The sequence below is a fragment of the Mastomys coucha genome, unplaced genomic scaffold (assembly GCF_008632895.1).
Source record: "Mastomys coucha isolate ucsf_1 unplaced genomic scaffold, UCSF_Mcou_1 pScaffold10, whole genome shotgun sequence".
Taxonomy (NCBI): domain Eukaryota; kingdom Metazoa; phylum Chordata; class Mammalia; order Rodentia; family Muridae; genus Mastomys; species Mastomys coucha.
The window spans coordinates 5,973,196-5,998,683 of NW_022196892.1; the positions used below are offsets into that span (position 1 = coordinate 5,973,196).

A 25,488-nucleotide genomic window follows, 5' to 3' on the forward strand; every position below is an offset into this window, starting at 1 on the left:
CTCTCTCTCTCTCTCTCTCTCTCTCTCTCTCTCTCTCTCTCTCTCTGGTTTTTCAAGACAGGGTTTCTGGCCACAAACTCAGAAATCTGCCTGCCTCTGCCTCCCAAGTGCTGGGATTAAAGACGTGTGCCACCACCGCCTGGCTAAAGCTTATAGTTCTGATCCAGATACCCAATATAGACTAAATTCATTTGATTTTAAAATGGTTTATTCCTGTAAAACCCCCAAGTAATTGATATCAATTACTCTGAGGGTGTTTTAGTCAGGGTTCTCTAGAGTCATGGAAGTTGTGAAATGTCTCTATATATTAAGGGAATTTTTTGCAATGTCTTACAGTCTGTAGTCCAACTAATGTAAAAATGGGCAACTGTGAATGGGCAGTCTAAGAATCTAGTAGTCGCTCAGTCCCACAAGGCTAGTTGTTTCATCTTGCTTCTGTATAAGCTGAAATCCTAGAGAAGTAGGCTCCAACCGATGTGCTGGTAACTATGCGCTAGCAGGCGAAGAAGAAAGAGTCTTCCTTCTTCCATCATCCTTATGTAGGCCTCCAGCAGAAGGTATGGCCCAGATTAAAGGGATGTATCACCACACCTGAATATGGAACTGGCTCTGCCCCAAGGTGGCCTTGAACTCAGAGATCTACTTCTCCCAGTCTCCTGGGATTAAAGGTGTGTACTACCTTACCAGTAGTGCACACCAGCATGGCCACTGTGCCTCAAGATCTGGGACATCCAATATGTCATCCCATGTCAAGATCCAGATGAGAAGCCCATGTCTTCCAGACTCAAGATCTGAAACACAGGTGTGCCCTCCATTTCTGGATTGTAGCTCATTCCAGATGTAGTCACATGTCGACAACCAGGAATAGCCATCACAGGAGATGTGTTAAGTAACTTTTAGCAGTGCTTTGATGTACTATCAACACACTCTCTTGCTCATTTCACTTTAACACTATCTTCTATGGGCCTGACATTGGCACTATAATTACAAAGAAAGTCAAAATCAACCTTTCCAGCTTTTTGTAAGTAACTAAGCACAGTATTTTCCAGAAACATTTTCACAAACTCCTACAAGACTGTCACTAAAGTGAAGGAAAATGAAGGAAGAAAAGTGAGGAAGGAAAAGAAAGAAGATGGAAGAAGGAATATGGGAGTACGATGAAATACACTCGAGAAATCCTTTTTAGTGCTTCTTCATCTTTCTAATATACATTTTGAATCAACAAGAGGCTCATTGTTTTCCAAAAGTATTCCCCATTGAAATTCTTTTTCTCCCAACTAAGTATCAGAGGATTCAAAAATTGTGAAATGTATACATTTTTTAAATATATTTGCCCCATAATCATTTCTTAATCTAAGATTAAAGTGCTTTTATTCACACTCAGTGAAGGATAAGAAGTGATAATTTTAACCAACATTTTTAAGGCTTAAAAGAGTAGAACTGGCAGCCATTTTCAAATGTCCCCTGCACAGGCTGAAATACTTACAAGAGAGTATAAAGCTCAGAACTGTTAAGCTTTTCTCCCTGGGTGTTCACAAACAATACTTGTACTGTGCTGCTAAAGAAGAGTTGAAGATGCTAACTTTTCTGGAAGTTCTGTATGAAACCCTTGGCTTCTGGAAGAGAAAGACCAATTTAATACCTGTTCATTGATCTATGTTCATAATCTAGGCTCTCGAGTTCTAGCTAAGAATTGTCAATGGCCAGGCAGTGGAACTGAGATGTTCAACATTATTCCTGGGCTCATAATGTCTGCATTGTTTCAACAATGATCTCTGACTAAGAGCTAGTAAGAATGGGTAACCTGAAGGTCAACCATTTAGGGTCTCACAATGGTTTAATAAACACTACATTAGGCACATAGATTCCTAGTCTTGCCCTCAAGCTAGAGAGATGCAGTTAAGAGGGCCATCAAATTAAAAAATTGGCAACTGAGCTCAGGTGGAATGGAGAGGATGGGATTCATTTCATGTATGCCTGTGACATGTGGGAAGACTTGTCAAGCACACAGTTTTCAGCTTGGGCTTCTTCATTTCCTTCCCAAGACAGCAGAATCATGCAGTTGGCCCACTGAAGGGCATGGGGAGAAACTAAGTAAAGATGCTGGTGGTCCCTTCCCCTTTTAAGGAAAGTAGTCCCTTCACTTGAAATAGTTTTACTCAGGATCTGAAACAAAAATATTCAACCATTGTTTTTTAAACCCAGAATTTTCTATCAAACACTACCTTATTCAGGAGCTTATATGCAAAGCAGTTAAATTATTGAAGCAGGGAAGGGAGGAGTCTGAGACACTTACCCACTTCTATACATCTTTCAGGATACATGATCATATGTTAAAAAGTTCATCACAAGTTCACACATAAAATCAAATCATAAATTGAAATAGAATGTTTATATGCCTATCCATCAGGATAAATTACCTGTCACAGCTTCACAGGTTCACTGAGGTTTGAAAACCATAACTAAGTTACTAATGAAGTTTTGTATAGATAAACCCTAGTCAATATTTTATCTTCTGTCCTAGCACCTATAAAAAATCATTAGTCCCCTTTTTATGACCTTTGGTTAATCGTTTTACAACCTCTTAGAATGTGCTCTGAGTAGGAGAAAGTCTGGTTACTATGAGAGAGTAATTAACTGGTGATACATGGGAGACTGACAGAATTCAAATTGCAGTTTTGACTATCAGAAAAGGATCTAATAGAAGTCCCACTATAAAAGAGCTTAATGATCACTGATATAATTTTAGGAATTCTTATAGGATCATCATTAAGACTTAAGAAGTCATCTATTTGTCTAGATAACACCACTATAAGACAGTACATCTTTATAGATCTGCAGCGATCTACTCAAAAAAGGTGATCTACTAAAAAATGTGATAAAATTACTTAGTAATTCTTATATATGTTTAATAATAACAGGAAATGCATATAAATAGCAGAAATCTTTCCTAAAATGAATTCTCTTATGGCCTTGCCTAATAAGTGCGAATCTGTCTCAGGTTATATAATAATTTGAAGCAGACCATCTCAGGAGGATCACCTGCTATTTATTAGCTTGACCTATTATGGCTCCTGCCACACAGGAATATGTAAACTCAAGCCCCAAGTCACTGGACCAAGAAAAAGGTATTTTGTGAATGTCTGATCAGAAGGACCTACTTAGCTTATTGTCAGACATGGACTTCAGCTAATAACATAATGTCAATTACAAAATTGTAGGCAACTTTCAAAAGACTCAAATGCTGCTTCTAGCAGAGAGGATTTCTTTTCACAATATGTAATTTGATTACATAACTAAAACACCCCCCCTGACCTCCACTTTGGCCTATAGTCAAAGCAAGCAAGTGATGATTAACTGTTTTCTCATCCCTGTAGTGTGTTACTGTGGAGTGGAACATGCTTGACATTGGAGACAATGAGTAGGGTTTTGGATCTCATATTCTTAGTACATCCTTAATACACTGATGTGTAATGCTGCTCACTTTAATGCTTAATATATGTCAAGAGCACCCACTAGAAGAATGTACACATTTTGAGCTAACTTATGGAGTTATACATTTCAGGTGATGTGGGAGGGTTGGGGGATAACCAAATTAGAAATAGAATAGTTTATAAATTTAGAATATCCATAAGGTAAAATGCTAAAGCCATTAAAAAACATTTTCTGCAATGGTATTTAAAGATGTGTGAGATGTTCACTGAACAAATACAAGGCTGTCTGTGTATGTTTTCTCCTCAATTGTAGAAACTCAATTGGAGTAGAAACTGCTGTTTGCCACATATTTAACCTGCCCCTTTTTCCTGTCCGGTTGTACTTTGAAGGGAGTGCAATCCCTCCCTTAAGGAATTTTTCTCTAGGTATTGTAATTTGCCTGGCATGCCAGGCATGGCAGGAAAGAAACACTAGGAAGTAAACACTTCCTGCAGCAGCACTCACTCAGTGACAGCTGTGAGTGATACCACACATGTTGAACAACAATAAAGTATGTTCTGTTCTATGGATTTTCTGAGATGCCCAGCAGGACAGCTCTACCTTTAGGGAAACCCTAATCATCAGTAAAGCTTTGATCGCCTTCTTTCTTAGCCTGTCCCACTATCTCATTGCTCTTTTTCTGTCTTTAGAAGTAACTCCTCCAAAAATAAGTTGCACCAAATCTTCATCTCAGCATCTATGTGTTTGTTACTTTCATGTCACTGTGACAAATACTGCCCAGTTAAAGAGAAGAGGATGTCTTTGGGCTCACAGTTGCATAGGGTCTTGGTCATGTTCCAACTTTCATGAGTGAACTCTGCCATTTTTTTTTTATCCTCATCATTATGAAAGAAGACCCTGTGCACTTTTATGTTGGACAGTGGTATCTATTTCACAGTATTATACATTGTTGAATAAAACATACCTGCAGAATTTTTAAATGAGACCTGACACACAGTAAGTTTTCTTCTAGTGTATTATTCTCTCATTCATCATCAAATTTGGGTAACTGGGAATTAGCTAGAAAGCAGAAAAGATAAATGGAGCACAATAATCCTGAGACTATAGCTTTCCCAGAATGAAAGCTTCCTCCACCTTCTCTCTTCATACATGCAAACATAAGAAGATATGCAGACTTAACCATCACACATTGATTACCTTGCTTTTACTGGTCCAGTGTTCTTAGAAGGGCTTATTAGAGGACCTTTGTTTTTCTTCTGAAACCCTCCCAGCCTGGCAGAATGGAGAAAACTGTCACATTAACATGCTATTGGGGAAATTATTTAGCATCACTATGGGCAGGAGAGGAAGATTCAGCTTGAGCTGTAAGATTTAAACTAAGAATTCAAGGATGGAATATTCCATTAATAAAAAGGCAAGTGAAGGGTGCTCTGTTAGCACTGTCAGACAAGGATCTTTTCCCCTTAAATGAGTCTACCCTTGCTTTCTGGTTCTCCATCTCTCTTTGGAACATTTGAATAAGTGTGCCCAAACAGGAAAGCTGTGGAATCTGGGCCTTTCCACAGGGTTACCGGTTCTACCAGAACTGAGATAGAAGGACTTTTTCTACGGTTCATACCGAGAGGCAATGGAGATAAACTTTTTCTCTTCCTACTATTGAGCCAATGGGGGAAATACAAATAGAAAGGGATGCAATATTTTCCATCTTGTGTTCATGAAATTGTGCATGTACAATAGTCACTTTTTATGATTTCTAATTACCAAATATTTTCACTCTATTTGGATAAAGTTTCAGAAATGTCAAGTCTGTAGCATCTTATTTTAACATTGCACCTTAAACTGAAATTGTTTATGACAAAAGTTGGTGTTGCCAGGCCCAGAGAGTTGAGATTAGAAGTTTAAAAGATGAAGTCAAGGCCTAAAGACCAAGGTGGCAAATCTGGGCTACCTTAGTTTGGATTTCCCCAACATATAATGAGACAAATATTTAAATGCACGTAGTTTTCTTGGCAAAAAGTCACTGAAAACTCCTAAGAAGTGGAGACTATGAGACGAGGCATAGACAAGTTATCACCATGGATGACTCAGGTACCTGAAATTATGGAAAACTGTGGAGAACACATTTCAATGGGGCTTGAATCACACAGGTAATCATGCATCATTGATGATCTAAGCACTTCTGTTGGTCACTCTCCCAGTCACCAAAGCTAGGCCTGCAGGTCTTCTACTACTTCTAGCTCAGGAAAACCACCAGTCAGAGGCTGAATGCCAGCATTACAAAGACATCATGTTGTATTATTATGGTAGAAACCATTTGATTAAGGAGAGCAGGATGAGCATCCAACAGCCTTCAATATCTTAGTAAGACTTTTCAGTCCTTAGCCTAGAGTTGAAAATGCCCCATCCTGTATTATGCATTCATTCTATCAATATGTATTTACTGAGACATTATACAGCCCATTACTTATATGCATACTTGTTTAGTAAAGTAGGGATAGCCTCTGCTCTCATGAAATTTACAACTAGTGCAAGATGGAAGGATATAAATATAGAAACATTACATCTGCATATACAGATGCATACAAACACTTTTATAATAATATTTTTATAAAGAAAATGAGAATAACACACAAATATAAATAAGTGCTGGTGTGGCCCATCAGTGAGCCAATGAGTACATATCAGTGAGTGGCCCATGTGATATGTACGTCAATAAATTTGTAGAGAAGGACATATGATAGAGACATTTAAGGCAGCCCAGATGAGAGAAGAAAGAGTGTGCTAGACAATGGGGTGGTGTATGCTGTTTCTTGAGGAAGACTGAATGAAACACAGAGGAGAGAAGGAATAAACTCTAGACCTACATAAAGTCAAGAGAGGAAACTGGTTAGACATGATTGTGGGTGTAATTATATATGAGTTCAGACCCAAAAGTTATGAAGAAGCTCTTCAAGGAGAGATAGAACATGTAGTGCATGGGAAGTCATGTGCAGTAGTGGAGAGACTTGATGTCTAAAGTGGAAGAGAACTGATAACAAGCAAGAAGACAGTGTTTGCTTGATTGGGAGGCAAATGTTAAGAGAAAAAGACAGAGACAGAGACTGGTTAAAATTTTTAGATTTTTATACTGATTGAAGTGGGGTCAAGGAGCTGAGCAATGAGTGGATCTGTCTGTGCAATAGATGACAGAACTGATGGTGGCATATCCATAGAGTCAAGAACAGTGAGGAAAAAGGTTGTGGTGATCAGGGAGGAGGCAGTGCAGGGTAGATGCTGGCTAGAGCTTGTCTCTGCATTGTCTTCCACATCTCCCTTGGTGGTAATGTGAGTCTACAAAGTAGCTTGTTTATAGACTTTTTCCATTGCTCTTGCTAGTAGCATTGTGTTGTATTGGTCCACATGGGAGAAATTATTCCGTATTTCAAGTGTTTTTTTTCCTGGTATCAGTTTGTGGGATCCTCCTGGGGTCACTAAATCTTCAGCAATAGCTGACAGCTTTAGCATTGCTTGAAAGCACCTGCAGGTAGCCAACTGACTTGTAGTGAATGACAAAGACATGCAGTCCCATCAAGACATATTTGTGAATGCATTTCTGAAGCACTAAAAGCATTTAGAAATTTATGAAGTAGAAAAACATACATCCTATGGGTTATGGTTTTGAGCTTTACCAGTCAAGACTTTATTCTGGAAAAGAAAGCTCACTTTAAGTAGTGTTGTTTTGAGAAGTTCAATATAGGTAATTAACTTGTAGAAATTATTTGATCAGTGTGCTCCACAGATGTGCGGGAGTAAAATATGTCAGAGACCAACTTACAGGAGGGATCATTCAATTGTGTTTATAGTTTCAGTCTTTGGCCAGCTGGCCCCATTCCTTTGGGCCCAAGGTGAAGCTGAAGGTGGTCTAGCAGGACTCTGTGAGAGATGATGCTCTTCAACTTGTGGTAGACAGGAAGCAGAGAAATCACAAGGAACTGGAGCAATAAAGATGCACCCTCAGTGACTCTGCCTCCAGTTGGACCCACCTCCTTAAGTTTCCAGCACTTCAAATCTACCACCTGGTAGGCACCTATCAGCATATGTACCTGAATTGAACATTGCATATTCAAATGATAACAACCAAAATTGGGATCTTTAAGCATCCAGAAACTAGCAGCTAAAGAAGCCATTGCCACCTCTAAGGCTAAAACAGGGATTGACAAATTAAGGCCTAATAGCAAAATCTATCTGCCCCCCTCACTTCTTTTAATATTATGTACTATCTAAGAATGGCTTGTATTTTAAAATGATTATTTTTTTTATAATGCTGTCTGTGTTCACTGTTAACTTGACAGACACAGGAATCACCTAAGAGATAAGCCTTGGGGCACACAAGGAGGGATTATATGGATTAAAGTTAGACTCTGTGGATGATTGTCAGAGATTATCTTAATCAGGCTAATTGAGGTGGGGAGATCCACACATTGTAGGTGGCACCCTTCCTTGGCTTGGATTCTGCACTGTATAAATGGAGGAATCGAGCCAATCATTAGAATCCATCACTTGGTGCTTTTTGATTGCAGAAGCAATGTGACCAGGTACTTTAGTTCCTGTTACTTTGACTTCTGGGGTATAATGGCCTTGAACTGTGACCCAAAGCAACCTTTCATCTTAGACTACTTTTGTCATGCTATTTTAGCACAGCAGAGGAAAAAAAACTCAGACACTTTCTGAACACCCAACAGCTATTCTCAATTTTGGCTCTTGAAGTATAAAACCTAGACTATTTAATATCTGGCCTTAAAAATTATGAGTGACTTCTCCCAAGACTCATATAAAGAGGCAACAGTAGTTGTAGCAGTTTGTATACAGGGTGGGATCTGTCTGGTAGAATTTGTTTCTACAGCAACAGGAGACTCCAAGAAAGGGGAGTTACAGTGGGGAATGAAACCATCTTTAGGGATGCTCCTGAAGTGTTGAGAAACAAGGGGAAACTCCTAGGTTTTACATTGCTCCTGACCTCCAGGTTTCCACCAGGTTCTTCCAGTGGTTGATATCATTGCAAGCAAATTAGGTGGAACACACTCTAAAATACCCGTAGGGTATGCAAAAAATCAAGTGAAGACAGGCAATCTCTGTATAAACCTCTATTTCATTATCTACAGGAGTTTGATGCATCTGACTGAGATTATTTTTCTAAAGGTTGAATTAGTTCCCGAATTCACAAGATGGTTAAAACTCTATTAACACACTAGTTACCATCAGAAAGAGCAGAAGGCAGTGTACACATGCCATGAGACTACTCTTAGTTTTTTCTTTCTACCTGGAAAGATTTACTCGTTCTTGCCCTGTGGAGGCAAAGTCTGAATGGGCTTTTAAATATTGAGATCAGAGCATGTGCTGGCAATGACTGTAACCTAGGCAATCAAGGCAGCTGTTTCTGTTGCCTTTCCTTAGGGAGATGACAAGCAGCCGAGATTAAATCAGTGTGTGGTGAGCAAGTTCTTTATGAACTTCTCTGTCTCATTGTGTGGGAGTGCAGTGGCTAGAACCCAAAGGCTTGGGTGACAGTCTACACCTTGGAAGAACACAGCACAGATTTGGCTTAGTGTTTCTATTGCTGTGATAGAACCAAAAACATCTGGAGAAGAAAAGGGTTTTTATCTCAGCTTACAGTTCTTAGATCACATTCCATCATAGAAGAACGTCAGGACAGGAACGTACCTAAAGAACCTGGAGTCAGAAACACAAGTAGCAGCCATGGAAGAGTGCTGCTTACTGGCTTGTTCCTTCTGGCTTGTTTAGTTCGCTTTCTTACAGTACCCAGGACAGTGGACCTCAGGGCTACTGCCACCTACAACATTCTAGTCCCTCCCACATCATTTGTCAATCAAGAAAATACACCTTGGGCTTGTACAGAGGCCAATCTGTAGGGCAAACATTTTCTCAGCTAAAGTTTCCTCTTTCCAAATAACTGTATCATGTTAACATAAAACTAATCAGAATATCTTCATTCAAGTTTTAAAAATAAGGTCTAGAATCCTTTACAATTTTATTCTTTCTAGAGTAGATGAAGCCATGGAACTTTGAGATGCTTATAAAGCACACAGAAAGCTACAATGTTCAATAAATAACAGAGGAAGGCACCACCATACACATAACTGTATGCTGTATCATGTCTCTTGAAAATATCAACACCTGGTCCATGGTGTCATATCTGAATCTCTTTTACCTTATCATTCGCAAAGGGAGATGATGCTTGAATTTTATGTCCTTCTAAAACTCTCACAGTGAGGTAAAGCTAGTGTCAGTTGAGCATAGAACTTGTGTTCCCTTTACCTATGACCCCACTCCATCTTTGAGAGAATGAACTCTTTTTCAGAGGCTGCTATGTCAAATGTAGAGGAGAAAGGATTTCAAGATAATTGCTTGCTATATGAAGAGCTGGCAGAACTGAAATGTAAAGGCATCAGGACTGAGAAATCTCAAACAATTGGAAACTAACATTAATATTCCCAGTACCTTTTTTAGAACACATTTAGGAACTCAGAGGTCCTGGACTTTAGTTTTATTTTCAGTTTGAGTTTAGGGACTTCAAGCTGGATTATGGTCCATAGAATATCTGTTAAAATGGAAACACTACTATTCCACTGCAGACTCACCTCAGCAGCATCATTGTAGCATCCAAACTGGAATTTTAGCATGACAAAACATGTGTCTCTGAACACACAGGAATTGAGAATTGTTCACCTAAAGAGGAGGAGGTACAGTTTCTGCTAGCCAAAGCCTCATAGTTTCCCTTAACATTGATGGACTTAAATATAGATTTTATACAAACATCTGACTTAATATATTTGACATGTCCAAACAAATATAGAAGAATACCATGAATAAGCAAATGGACATTATTGTGTTTTATCATTCCAAAGTCATTTTTTATAGCATATATCACCTATGACTGTTAGAATGAAAAAGAACTTAAAAATTGACTGGAAATCAAATAGTAATTTAAACTGCAACTATTAACTTCTCACTCCCAACAACAGTTATTCAACATGTACCTTAGCAAAGTTGCCTTTTACCTACTAATTCAACTCAACTTGAGGGTAAAATCAAAGAGAGGAGATATGCGAATCCTTTTATTTTATGCAGGTGTGTGTATATATACATAATTATTAGTAATTAATATGATCATTGCTCCTTGATGTCACAGGAGGACCATAAGAGTGAGAGCATTTATTTTTACTTCCTTTTCATGGACTAGTATTCAGAGACAAACTTTATTTGAAACCATATAACCAGTAAATGCTTGGTGTTACAGTAAAGATTTTTATTTAGCATCATATCTTAATTCTTTTCTGATAATGTGGAATAATGATGAATCATCTCCATCACCATTATCATCGAGTGATGATAATGATCAAAAGATATATGAATCATTTTACTGCCTTCCATGAGCTGTACAAAGTGATTACGCATATGACAGCCTTTTATATCAATGATGTCACCATGAGGTAACCGCTCTGAACTCTATTTGCAGTGTATGGAACTGATGCTCATGGGGATGAAGATCTTAACAAATTCACATAATTAATAAACACAGGAGCAAGCTTTGAACAGATGTGTTTAGCACATCTAGAACATTCAAAGATCATATTATTGGTCACCAGTGCATTATTAAGAGATGTCATCAGCTGACAAATCCCCCAAATGCTTCCTTCATGGCTTCCTAGTTTATGGTCTGCTATCCTCTCTGGACAGGTGGTGCATGCCAGGAGGACTGAGAAGTGGATCAGAGCCCCTGTGTTCCATAGGACTAAGAGTTACTGGCATTTATTTTCTAATTGATTTCCTGGGTCAAACAAACTATGAGGAAAAATAACTCTAGTAAGGAGATGGGGTGAACTGATTCCCCTTTCCCTTTTGTGGCTGGTTGGAAATGAGTGAGCTTTTGTTGGTATGGATGGTGGAGCTCTGCTATGTTTCATTCTGAAAGATTCTATACCGAAGTGGGGGATGTCAATAAGAGGCCAGGTCTTCAGAAGTTATAGAAATGAAACTTTTCTAAAATCAAGTACTTTGAAAGATATACTGCATATTCTCTTTTCTCTGGCAAAGGCATGGATAGTGGTGAGAAACAGCCACAAGTTGAGAGGACTCCCAACTCAAATCCAGGAACATGAGCACCCTTGACTGCAGAGGACCCTTGCCTTGGCACTGAAATATGAGAGCACATTTCCAAGTCCATGCTTGAGGCCTCTTCCAAGCTATGTTTGATAAGCTTTTGATCTTTAAAGCTTAGCTATTAATGGTATACCAAAATCTCTACATGTGTATTTCATTTTAGTAAATGTAGAAGGGATTTCATTTCCTACTGTGTCTCTCTCACCATCTTCTATTTCATCCTCTAAAATAGTGACATTCTTTTGATTAGAAACAATAACATTTTTTTCTAGTTCCTATTGCACAACAGTGAGACAGTAAAATAATCAGTGGCTTCCAGGAGTATAGAGTGGGTGGTACAATTGAATAAGCAAAACACACACACACACACACACACATGCACACACGCACACACACATACACATACACACACATACACACACACACAAGTGTATAGAAACTGGAGGACAACCTCAGGTATCCTTACTCAGGAGCTCCCTCATTATTTTTGGTCATGATCTCTCTTTGAGCTAGAGCTATGCTGACTGGTCAGTAGACCCCAGGGTGCTTGTTTCTGCTTGCCTCAACACTAGGATTACAAGTGTGCATCAAAATGCCCTGAATAGACCCTAAGGTACCTGTCTCTGCTTCCCGCGATACCAGGATTAAAGACCTTCACCACAATGTCCAGCATTTTTAATGTGGGTTCCTCATGCCTGTGAATCTTGTACTTTCCCAACTGAGCCATCATCTCAGCTCCAAGAAGGATTTTTAAGACAGTTGAAAATATGTTGTGCTGTGCCATATGATGTACACATATTTGATGTGCATTTGTCCCAGCAGACCAACTGTCAAAAATGAAGAGTAAACCCTAGTTTATAAGCTATGGACCCCATGTGATAGGGACATGGAACAGCTATACCACTTCAGTGGAAGATGCTGAAAAAAAATGATAGAAGCTTGCTTTGCATGAATAAAGGAGAAACAGGACATTTTTGAACACTCTTTACCATAAACTACTAAAACCTAAAAATCTTTGGACAAGGACTCGAGATAGATGAAGTAGAGCATTGCAGCCTCCAGAGCACTTCTCAGAGGAAATCATCACAGTATTTCTATACTTCCTCTTTGTGCACTTAATTTATGCAAAACAATTCCTTTATGATTATGATATTGCAAACTAATGTTTGCTTATTTACAAGTGTCTTTTCATATCCACAATTAACATATATATTGGCTCACAACTAAAGCATCATTTATTTTTGTATAGCTATGCCATAATTAATGGAACCCATTGCTTACCAAAGCACATTTTGGTTGTTTCCATTTTTCCACTATTATAATAAGCCTACTGACAAAATTTCTGTAATTTCACTTCTAATGTGAAATTACTACAACATTTTTTATAATTTTTGCTCAATTATGCATTAAATTGTAGTGTTTGTATGCCTAATAGAAAAACAAGAAACTGCCTGTTTGCTTACATTGTTCTCAATTAAAAAAACCCTGTAAGTACAATTTTTTGTTAGCATGGATGAACACACTGTTATCTTATTATTAGGCATTTGTATTCTTAGCAAATTACTTTTTGAAAAACAGTATGATCAAGTTTCTTTTTTTAAAAAAAAAAGTATGTGTGTGTGTGTGTGTGTGTGTGTGTGTAATATGAGTATATGTGCATGATTACATGTGTTCATGTGGATATACACATGCAAAAATGTATGTATGAAGGTCAGAAGACCTTAGGCGTTTTTTCTTGCCTTCTACCTTGATTCTGACAGTGTATTTTCTTCAGTGTTGTGTACCTCATGTAGCTGGCCTTTGAGCTTCTGAGAATTTCCATGTCTGCCTCCCATCGTGTTGTAGAAGTGCAGGGATTACAGACGTGACCTGCTTTATCTGACTTTATGTGTGTTCTTGGAATCTGTACTCAGGAACTCATGCTTCCATTGAAAGTATTTTACCCACTGAGCCTTCTCCTCACTTCAATGACAATGTCTTCTTAGTAGCCATATCTACTTTATCATTTATTCTCCAATGAACTCCTGTGAGATTTGCTAATTAATACAACCTTTCAATTATGGTGCCAGCACTGCACTTGGAAATGTGGGCCCAGGATGAAGGGGGAATGGACTCTCTTTTATGCATATCATTCCTTTAAAGAACAGATTGACATTAATGAAACTGAGACACAGAGAAGTTACACTGCCAATCTAGGACTTACAGTGAGACTAGCATTAAGTAGGGATTTACACTAATGTTACTGCAATTACTACTCAATATGACCATCATAGAGAGCCACACTACAGATGATTAGTATAAGGCCCTGTTAATCTTCTGTAATGACAAGGAAGTCTATAACAAATTACCCAAATTAACAAATTGTATTTACTCAATATAAGGCAACATTTTGAGAATTTATAGATCAAATTAATTTACTTTGTGGTGTTCATCTTAACAGCATGCTTTAAGTCTTGGCATTGAAATGAGTTTAGGAATGTATAGATCTCTATTCTCTCACAGCTAAATATGTATTATGAAAGAATCTGTCTTTGGGGTGCATTTCAAGAATTTAGTATTATTTATATCTAGATTTGGTATATTGCTTGCCAAAATGAGAAGAGATTGGTTTCTTTGATTGTTTTGTAAGTCCTCACAGCAGTTGTCCAGGAAGAGTGAATGCCACAGATAAAATGCTATTAAATATGATTTTTTGTTGCTGTAAAACAGTCTTAGACTGACATGAACCCTAACAGTTCCAAATCTAAAATTATTATTCTGATTACCATTGTCTTTAGAGAGAGAATTTAGACCACTCGAGCAATTGTTCTGTAAAGAATGATAAAGTTTAATGTTTGCATTATGCAGATAAAAATGCAAAGCATCAATATTCCAAGTTGGAACAAAGAGTGCCACAGACAAAAATGAATTGAAGTGTCCTACACTGTGCCGGATGAAATGAGAATGTGGTGGGATGCTTTCTCAACTCGGATCAGCACTGGTGCCAGATGACTGTGCCTTTGTCGTTTTAAAAATCATTTCAATTTCAACCAAATGCCTCTAGCCACATAAACAGTGTGTCTCTGCCTCTTTCTATAATGCTTTCTGGAAGGGAGATACTGTCAGTGGTGAAGATAGCACAGTCAGCTCTTCTTTCACAGTCTTACTGTACATTGGCAGGCCTCCTTGGAGACACACTGACCTTTGAGCCCACATCCATTCACTCACTTGGTCGGGAAACACTTGCCAAGTGTGGAATCCGAAGGGGAGAGACTCGCTCTACGCTGCAGATCCAGCTCATGCTTGGTCCCACATTTGCATCTTGGGATCCCCATTCATTCTTTCTAATTAGATGTGAGGCTAGGCATTTGTTAGTCGATGGCTTATAGCTAACTTCTGGCACAAAAGGAGCCCCATCATTTACCAGGTGCTTTAGTATGCTGTGTTGGGAGCTGTTCTTGGTGCTGAAGGTCCAGTGTTGAAAAGAAACAACTGGGACCTTACTTAGTATGTGTCTCATTGCAGTGAAGGGAACTGGTAAGGGACAATGAACAAAGAAGCAAAAGACCTGGATTATTGCCCTTGCAACAGATGCAATAAAATTACATAGTGAGATGGAGGGAAATGGGGGTAGGAAAGACAGAGGGAAATGATAGAGGGAGTCAAAGACTTGAGTGCTGAATAACAGGAAGGATGATGCATGACAGAAAAGTTCATGAAGACAGAACAGGAGGGAGAGGATGGGAAGGGATGGAATGAAAAAGGAACTGAAAGGAAAATGTAGGGCATGAACATACTGGGTTAGAGCAGTGAAAGCCATGCATTGATTGGGGTGGCATGGCCAGCAGCACAAGGTTCGTAAACCTTAGAGGTACTTCAGTTTTATTCCAGATGAAATGAATATTAGTGGCTTAAGTTAGCTGTTGTGTGAAATATATATTTTTCAGTGGGATATGCATATCAGTTAAATGGCTTCTGATAATTATTTAGGGGAGGGGTAGTAATAGCTTAGCTATAGTCTTAGGAATTCAGAGGGATAAGATTAGAAATATTTAGAATATATTTAGATGTCTGATCCACAGATCTGTGTAGTGGAAAGGATCTGTAGATGTCAAGGCAGAGAAGGAAACAGGGTCTGTGTCTACAGCCTGGGAGATGCTGGTAGGAGAGTTGGTGGGAGAGCACTGGCTGGTTTTGCCATTGTGGACAGGGGGAATTACAGAATTTGTCTGATGCAGTGGTTTCTTTATTTGCTTGGTGTGTTTAATATTGAATGCCCCCTGCAAAAAAAAAAAAAGTCTGTACTGTTCAACAAGATTTTATCTTTAGAAATCTTGCATCAAGAAGCTAGAGAGAGGGAGGAAGCAGACAGAAGGAATTGTGGTTTACTAAGTGGCTGTAGCCAAGCCCACAAGTTCATGAAGACTTCTATATGAAAAGCAGGGAGTGTGGAGCAGAAAGGAAGCCAGTGCAGAAAGGAGGGTGCCAGAGAAGCAGGACTGCGGCAAAGGTTGATCCTTAGAGTGATCTCTGTCTTTGTTACTTTACAGCTCTGTGCATGTATCTTTACAAAAATATTCTCTCTCTTGATAGAAATAAAATGATTCTTTCTAACATGCTAAGCTAGTTACAATAAATAAAATATGTAAGAAAAAGTCATTGCCTTCATGCTCACAGTTTGCAAAAAAGCAAAGCTAATATTATAAATTGTTATGAAAACTCAAAAACGGTAAACTGGGGACATCAAAACACTGCTTACCACTGAGATTAAATATTTTGGATAATGAGACAACAGATCAAACAAATAATTTAGCCATTGAAGTTTACACTCATTTTTTTTTTAATTTATTCTGTTTAAAAATTTTTAACTTTCCCATAGTAATTGGCATCCTGAAAGGGTAGCTTTTGGACTGGCTTCTTTCACTTAGCAATGTGCACTTAATGTTCTGGTGTGTATTTTTGGGGTGGTTCACTCATCTCCTCTTACCAATGAAGACTATTTCATTGTAATAGTGTTCTGCAGTTGCTTATCGACAGTTCTGTTACTTTCAAGTCTTGAGAACTACAAATGGCAACATTATAAATACTCATGTGCTGACTATAAAGCACACTTTCAAGTCCTTTGGATTGGCACCAAGGATAAAATACTTTGATCATATTATAAGAATAATCTTCATTTTTTTGTAAGAAACCATGAACTGTGTTCCAAAGTGGCCAACACGTTTTTCATTTTTGTTATACATAAAGGAGAGTGGCTATTGCCATACATAGTCACCAACCGGTGCTGGCTGGTTTAATGGGTACACAATGATAATGATTGTTGTTTCAGTTTGCATTTCCTTGATGACATGTGAAGTTGAGCATTTTTATTATACTTGTTTGCCACCAATAGATATTCTTTGATGAAGTGTCTGTTAAGATCTTTGTTAAATTTTTATTAAATTGCTTGTTCACTTCTCACTGGAGTGGAAGAAGCCTTTAAATACATGTATCAATTTTTTTGAAATGTGTTGTGCAAACCTTTGCTCTGAGTTTGTGCCTCCTCCTGTTTGCATGAGAATTGAGTAGCTCAAACATTAAAAAATAGTGTGGATTTTCTCATAATGTACAATATAAATTGACCATTTTGAACTGAAAGCAATAATAATGTTCAATTCAGAATTTTAATCTCAAACCCTCTTGTAGGATAAGTTACTTTCTAGTTTATTGCTTTGTAGTTAGACACAGTTTTAAAATAGAGTTTGGTCATCTCTTCTAGTTTTGTTATTTTTCATTTATACTTTCTGCTACCATTTAAAACATGGTTTCTAATGGATTAACTGTGTTGACGAGCATAGTACCTGCCCAAACTACCAAAGTAACAAAGTAACACACAAACATGGCATTTTAATCTTGTTAATAATCTTCAGTCACTGACTGTTTGGTGACAAGACTGAAAATGATCACAAATCATTGGATTATCAAAGACATTTTGATTAATTTGTATGGGGTTAGTGCTTCGTATCATGTCACCAGACTGACAATGATGTAGACTGTCGACAGTGTACTCTGTGCAATATTCCATGGGAGTTCTTGAATCCAGTGGGTGTTTATTGAACATAAGCTGATATAAATCCCTATTTCTCAATCTCTATCAGTTAGACAACACATGGAATAAGATGAGTGCTTTCTTTTAGAAGAACATGTCATTGTGTGGGTGTGGGGATCACAGGGCTGAGTATGTAGTCCTTGCATTCTGCCTTGTGTTGAGGCAGTCTCTCTTTTTTGTTTTACAAATGAGTACTTCAGGCTACCTGGTCAGTAACCTTCTGAGGATTATTCTGTTTCCATCTCCCATCTTGCCACAGGAGCAGTGGGATTGCATAAATGCATTACCATGCCTGCCTATATATGTATTCTGAAGATTTGAACTCAAATCTCCAAGCTTACACACTTACATAGCAAGTTTCTTCCCATGCTACCCATAAATGGATGACTTTTAAATTGGTGATTGTGTGTTCAATATTGAAATGAAAACATTTAATAAAATAATGTATTGGTTATGTTTTAAATTCTCATTTGTATGCATGTTCCCATGTAGTAGTCAGGCTTTAGGTAATATAAAATGAAGATCCTGAGACAGCTAAGAATATTACACACACACACACACACACACACACACACACACACTGATAGATGTGCTTTCTCTGCTCTTCTGACTTTGCTTTTCATTTTTTACCGTAAAGGCAGCTCAGAAATTACTCCTGTACAATTTATTTCCATTTGTCCTTAGACCAATTTTAGGTGCCTCCCTCCCCCTTTCTTTCTTCATAATCAAGCCTACTAGAACAAATCCGAAAGAAGAACCCTTGATTGATACAAGCTGTAATGTGTGGATAAGTGGTTGATGAAATCACACAGATCAGTTCTAAATGTGCCATATCTGCCTCTCATCAGTGCACATGTTCACATGGGAACCTCTGGTACTGATCAGTTGCATGCTACAAAGCCCTTTAATGTCTTTTCTTAAATATTTGAGACAAGTTCCTTAGTCCCCACCTGCTGTGCGAGTTAGGCCAGTGGCCCCAAAGTGACATTTTGAGAAATACCAATCTCACTTAATGTTTCTCAAAGGAGACTCTAGTTACCAATGACATTGCCATTTACTCAGGTCTCCACTAGAAGAGTCATGCACTGGAGAAATCTGTTTATCTGGTTAACTTGAAAGTCACTCTACTCCTCAGATCATAAAACTCGCCCTTAGAATAAAACATCTAGGTCAGCAAGTTGTCTCTGTAGGTAAAGGGAGCTTCCACTGAGCTGGACAACCAGAGTTCCACACCTGGAAACCACATAGTGGGATGAGAGAACTAACTCCATACATTATCCTCTCACCACCGCACACATGCTGTGACACACAAAATAAACTAATTAAAATGCAATGGATATATAAAACACAACAAATATTAACATTACATAATTAATTTTCAACAAAGAACAATCTAGACATTAGTAAATTTCGAATATAACTGAAAAAGACGCCCATAATTTTAAAATTTTGTGTGTATATGAACATTCATGAGAATTTTCATGTGACATGGACACATGTACCATGGTTTTCCTGTGGAGGCCAGACTATCTGGGCTGTTGAATATTCCTTTCCAGCTTGTCTAGGGTGTCTTCTTTGCTGCTGCACACATCAGGACAGCTTGTTTATGAGCCTCCAGGGATTCTTCTGGCTCCATCTCCCATTTCATCACACAACAATGAGATTACACAGGTATACCACCAGGTTGAGCATTATCTGAGTTCCGGGGATCTGAACCCATGTTCCTTTGCTTTTACAACAAGCACATCTATTGAACCATCTGGCCAGCCCCAAAGTCATTAGAAGATTAAGATAAGAATTAAAATTAAAAATATACTTCCTCATATATATATATATATATAAACACATATATACATATATATGATATATATGATATATACATGTATGTATATATATACACATATATATATGTGTATATATATATGATCAGCTCAAACCCTGGACTGTGAGAAACGCACGTAACATTTCAGTAGGCATCAACACCACTATGCAGGTAACTTCAGTAATAGAGAAGACAGGCTATGAGATGCTACCATAAAATAAAAATGGATGGTCGAACTACCACCCAACCGAGAGAACTGCTTCTTAAACAAGGAGCATGACTGACCTAGATGAGAACCTCTTTTTGACTAAGCACCATGACCGAGAGTGAAATATAATCTTCCTTATTGATCTAACCACTTGGGCCAATTGTTCTCTAGTTGGAGGGGGAAAGATAGCAAACATTTGTGACAAGTGGAGGAAGAAACAAGTATAGTCCTTAACTTTATCTGTCAAAAAGAGACTTGTCCCTCTTTTAAAAAGTAGTAGGCAGGAAAAAGAGATCACAATGTCTTTAGGATTGTTATAAAATGGTCCTGATCTCTAATTTTCTGTGACATCCTCTCCCCTGGCTGTATTTACCCTGTAGGTGGGAGCACTTCCTGCCTTCACAGGCTTTCTAGAAGAGGTTAGTGAGTGGAAGGGATGCAGAAGTCCTGACCAGGTTGTTGGTGGTGCCAAGAGTAGTATGTAGTGCACTTCAGCCTCAGATATTTGTATAACTAAAAGACTATACCTTGTGCTTTAGCTGAGATAGTCGCTCACATCTAAACAGCCCCTCCAGCATCTCAGCGAGTGTCTCTAGGTCTTCTGGCTTCTGTGTTCTGTGCACAGACCTCTTTTCTGTGAAAACACACTTAGCACACAAATGGACTTCAAACTCTTAATGCTCTCTCCTTTGGAGATGGGGAAAAATACAGTCAGCTTTAATAATCTCACTCACTTCAGTGGCAATATTAAACAAAAATCCATTTTTTCAAAGACATGAATGAAAACACCATTAATTTGTAAGTTCCTACTGAATTGATTTTTTTCAAGCAACACAGTTTTCAAAAAACAGGAAAAAGACAATTATATTTTTAAAACTACACAATTTAATGTCAAGTAAAAAAAATACCAAAGTGTCTATAAAATTCACTTTTCCTGAAAAGTCTTTTTACAGACAAGACTTTTTTTTTTATTGACATGTACATTATGAATCAGTTTTCACATGGACTATCTCATTTAGTTTTTATTACTAGTATGTGAAGAGAGATTTTATTCTCCCTTGATTTCTTCTCTTTGCAACCTCTCTCCCCTTTCTATTTCTCTCCACACCCTTTATATGTTTTCTCCTTTGCTTCCTTTTACCAGCTAACTCAAAAATATTGTCATTTGTACTATATAGACACTACAATATATAGAATTCTCTTTCTTTTGGCCACATATTTAAGAGTGAAATTGCTCATGAGAGTATGGCAGTGAGGAAGAAAGAACAAAAAGGAAAAAGGAGAAAATAGTTAAAGATAGTAAAAAGTCAAATGTGACACCTTAGGTAATAGGGCACCAGATAGTCTTGCAAACATTTGCAAGGTTGCTGAAAGAAGCAGGACCTCAGTTTGAACCCATGTCTCTTGCCACTGTGTGCCTGTCACTGTGTGCTGTTTCTACCCATTGTTTGGGTTTGACAATTCCTGTTTGGGTGGGGGTGGTCAGGACAGGGTTTCTCTGTGTACCTTGGTACTATCTCTGAAGACAAGGCTGGCCTCAAACCAAGAGATCCACCTGTCTCTGCCTCTGGATTGCTGGGATTAAAGGTGTGGGCTACAGAGAACAAAGGAGATTTTAAAACCATGCTCTGCTTTATGAGGTCTTTAGTTGTTGGGTCTTGGCCAGCTCAAATATAAAGAAATACATATGACTAACATCCTCATAGTCTGGGTTTAGGGAGGCAGCTTTCTGAACCACGAACCCTCCACTTAAACAAAGCAGAAGTTTGAATGAGCTGCTTTGCTATGGTAGCACTACCTTAGCAGGAAACAGAAGAATAGGCAGCCTAGTGCCAAGCATGGATTTATACAATCCAAAAGATCAATACAGCTTGATTCTTTCTTTCTCTGAAATTTGAATAATTATCCACAGCTCAGTGAATTTAACATATTAGGGAGATTGATTGTTATTTTACTAGACAAGTATAGATTTTGTTGATTCTTATAACACGTTAAGGGTTAAGGGATTCTTTATATTTTAACTCATTATGGGTAATAACTCCTCATTTATTTATGCACCCATAACAGTTCTGTATTCTCAAGACACAAGGAAAGAGTGGAGGGTGGAAACGTGTAAGGCAGTCTACATTTCTGCTTCAGAGTCTGAACGTCGATGATGGAGCAGAAAGTGGTGGCTGGCATTCCTGTGCGAGTGTGAGTGCCTGTTTGTTTTCTTGCCTGTTGAAATGGGTCCTTAAGGGGGAGTGCAGATGATTACTTAACATAATGACTCTTATGCCCTTTAGACAGTGAAAGTTGTGGAGTATCTATGGCAGGTGACAGGCTCAAGGGTGACTCCAGAAGCCCCTCCTCTTTTTCTGGGGCAACCAGAAGTCCTTTTCCAAGGAAGTAGCATGAACATGCCCCTTGCAAATTGATAGGACTCTTTGTACAAGGCATTATAACAGAGGAAAGAAGGGATTTAGATCAGTGTAGGACAAGCTGTTGCACTCAGTCTAGCAGGGGAATTCTTTAGCACTCTCCCTTGTGAAGTTTCAACATACTCTTCTCATGTCCTAATACCATTAGAGTCCAGGCTCTTTTCATGTCTTTGTTTTGCTGAAAGGCAGGCATTTGTTTTTTCTCCTTTTCTTTCAAGTCACATCCCTATGATGTGAGTATTTATAATTCACAGACATAAGAGATGTAAGAGAAACCTATGCTTCCCATGCTGCCTTGAGGACTTGATCAACAGAAATGAGCCAGCCAGTCCTTTGTCGCTGAGGATGGACCTTTAATCATCCATGGCACCATCTCAGTAGCTTTTCCTGAAGGATAAAGCATGCTATCAGGACCAAGAAGCAACTCTAATTATTGCCTTTTGAGTATACTTGTGTACTACTTAAAAGTACCAAGTAAGAGAGAAAATTTTGGGCCTTCTACTACTGCTTATTTAGGCCTTGGAGCCCTGTAGGAACCTACATTTTATGCTACATCTTTAAAATGACAGAAGTACAAGCTTGTGGTACACTATTCAAGCAACACAAATATGTCACATCAAAAGTGGAAGCTACAGCTTCTAGCTTAATTCTATTCATCCTAAGTCATCCTGCACATATATGAATGTATACCATTGTATATGCATAAACACACATGTAAGCAGGACCTTTGATATATAAATGAGAGAATGGAAAAGTTTCAAGCAAATAGAAGAAATTTCTTAGATAATCATATTGAGATGAGATATGTTCCTTTTATAAATGGCTACACCCATGGAATCCAGCAGAATAATTTTTCTTTCTCCCCTATCTCTCCTCTTTAAGCCCCACCCACTTTTTGGGAAGGTGTCTCATACTTCCCTCTTCCTGGAGATTTCTTAATGTGTTGGAAAGGATAGCTATGTGCATCTGCATATTTGTATTTATTCCAGATTGAGAACAAAACATATATACTTCCTCAAGCAGAAGAGTGAAAAGTGATTTCTAAGTCTTTTGTTTGGTTTTGTTCTGTTTTTGTTTTTGTTTTTGTTTTTCGAGACAGGGTTTCTCTGTCCTGGAACTCACTTGGTAGACCAGGTTGGCCTCAAACTCAGAGATCTGCCTACCTCTGCCTCCCAAGTGCTGGGATTAAAGGTGTGTGCCACTAGCCAATTTCTAAATCTTAATCCCTAGACCCTATCGATTGTTGCTTGGTTCAGGAGAGGAAAATTTAGGTTGCCTGTGGAATTTAAATAGGGATAAAATGCTACATTGGCTGAGTGAACCTAAAGTGATCATATTAAAATCAAAGGGGTTGTGAGAGGAGCAGAGCCAGAAGCAAACATAATGCCAAAAGCTGGGACAGAGAGCTTTTATGGAAGAAGCACTCAGCTGGTGGTGGTTACTGAGCTTGAAGGAGTCAAGAGCTACAGGGTATAAGATCTAAATGTTAGAAAAGACACAGTGATGGGGTCACTACTACTTTTAAATCTCAGTATTGGGGCTTTGATGGAGAACAGAGCAACCACTAGGACAGTGGGTTGCATGTTGGCCACCAGAAGATATGTCCAGGACCTAACCCTGTGAATAAGGCTTTATTTGCAAATGAGGTCCTCATAGGTCTGGTTATTTTAAAGCTCTCCAAATAAGAGCCTCTTGGTTTTATAGTATGTTCTGAATCCATCCTATGAAGATCTGTTTTTATAAGATTTAGAACAGGAGAATGCACAGAGGCACCAGGGAGACCATGTGAAGACAGACTGGATGATGGATCTCCAAGCGAAGTAATGTGATGACATTCTGGCTGCCTCAGAGCTCTGAAAGACATGGAACCAATTCTCCCTGGTGCCACTGGTTTCTGGTATCTGACCCCTAGGATTGTCACAGAATAAATTTCCATTGTTTGACGACTCTCACTTTGTGGATATTTGTTATGGCAGCCCTAGGAATCTAAAACAACAGGTTTTGATAGCCTGTTGACTGGAGCCAACTCTCAGGCACTCAAGGAGATGTGTGGGTTCACCCAATTTAAGTTCTAGAGCACACAGAACTGATTTCTAGCTCACATGTAATTTGTGGGGTTTTTTTTGTATCATGCCAGTTTGCTTTAACAAATAACAAAATTAGTTTATAGTTCAGAGATATTGTACATACATCTGGATGGAAGACGGGGAAAGATCTGAGCAGGCAAGCAAAGTGGGGGTTTGATGGATTCTCTAATGGCCCAATATGCCAAAGGATTTCAGTGGTTATGCATGAGAGAAATGGCTAAATATCCAGAGGAAGTGATAAATAAAGGAGGAAGAAAGGACAGGGAAAGGAAAGAAAAATGGAACAGACAAGAGGGAGGAAAGAAGGGAGCATAAGTTGTGCTTAGAGTGATGAAGAGCCTTTGAAAGCCCAGCAGGGCATTTTACTAAATGTAAGCCCTTTATATTTAATTCATAAACACTGCTGAATATGCCTGGTATTGATTACATGCTGGTCATCTCCCAACTGTCACTTCCCCTGCCACTGCTGTCACAAGTCAAATGTCAGAAGTGCAGTGGGTGTTTTCCATAAAGATGCCCTCAAATCTAACTTTCCATTTTTGTCAATTGTTCAGGTGTGTTCATTCCATGCAACTTTTCTACACCTGGATTCTTACGTGTATCATCCACCCTGGAGTCAGAAAGCTCATAGAAACAGGCAGCTGAATTGTCACTGAGACTCGAATGTGGTAGAGAGAGAACAAGTGCTGAGACGCTTGTTGAGAGCAGCTGTAATGTATAAGTTTAAACAGACTGGGAAAAAAAGCATATCATGTGAGCTTATGGAAACTGACCCATTTAGAGAGATCTCTACACAGTCTACTTCGGAGGAAAGCAGGAGCCCTCCTTGAGTGTTTGAGTTTCCAGCGCTTGGCCACTGCCATGTATTCTTCTTACTGCTCTCTTCTTGCCTAGAGAGATAGAAGGTCTCTAATTTGAGATGCATTGTAAATTCTGTGGCACAATATGAAGAGCTTTTGTATCACTGATCATGCTGAACTGGAGTAAGTATTATATGTTTCCAGAGTAAGGCTATTTGGGGCAAGCAATAGAGTGAACAAGTGTACAAGGACCAGGATTAACAGGGACTGGATCAGTCTGGAACCGCAGAGGCTGAAATCTGCATTGTTAGTTTTATTGGTTTCACTGCTAAGGAATAGCTTTCTTTCAGGATGTGAGGATGTCTTTCAGAGCCTCTCAGGTGCCCTTTTCCCTGTGCATTTAAACTGATCATGGGGCAAGTTCTTGCAGTCCTGTAAGGCTTCACCAGTGAGGTCTGTTATACAATGTTTAATGCCTTTCCTCTGTTA

At 38.6% G+C, this 25,488-nt stretch overlaps 1 protein-coding gene across 3 annotated transcripts in view; it reads left to right on the forward strand.

Annotated features, from left to right (window-relative positions):
* Synpr (synaptoporin) overlaps positions 1 to 25,488 on the forward strand; it is a 312,429-nt gene that overhangs the window by 189,240 nt on the left and 97,701 nt on the right. The gene's annotated exons all lie outside the window — the stretch shown is intronic.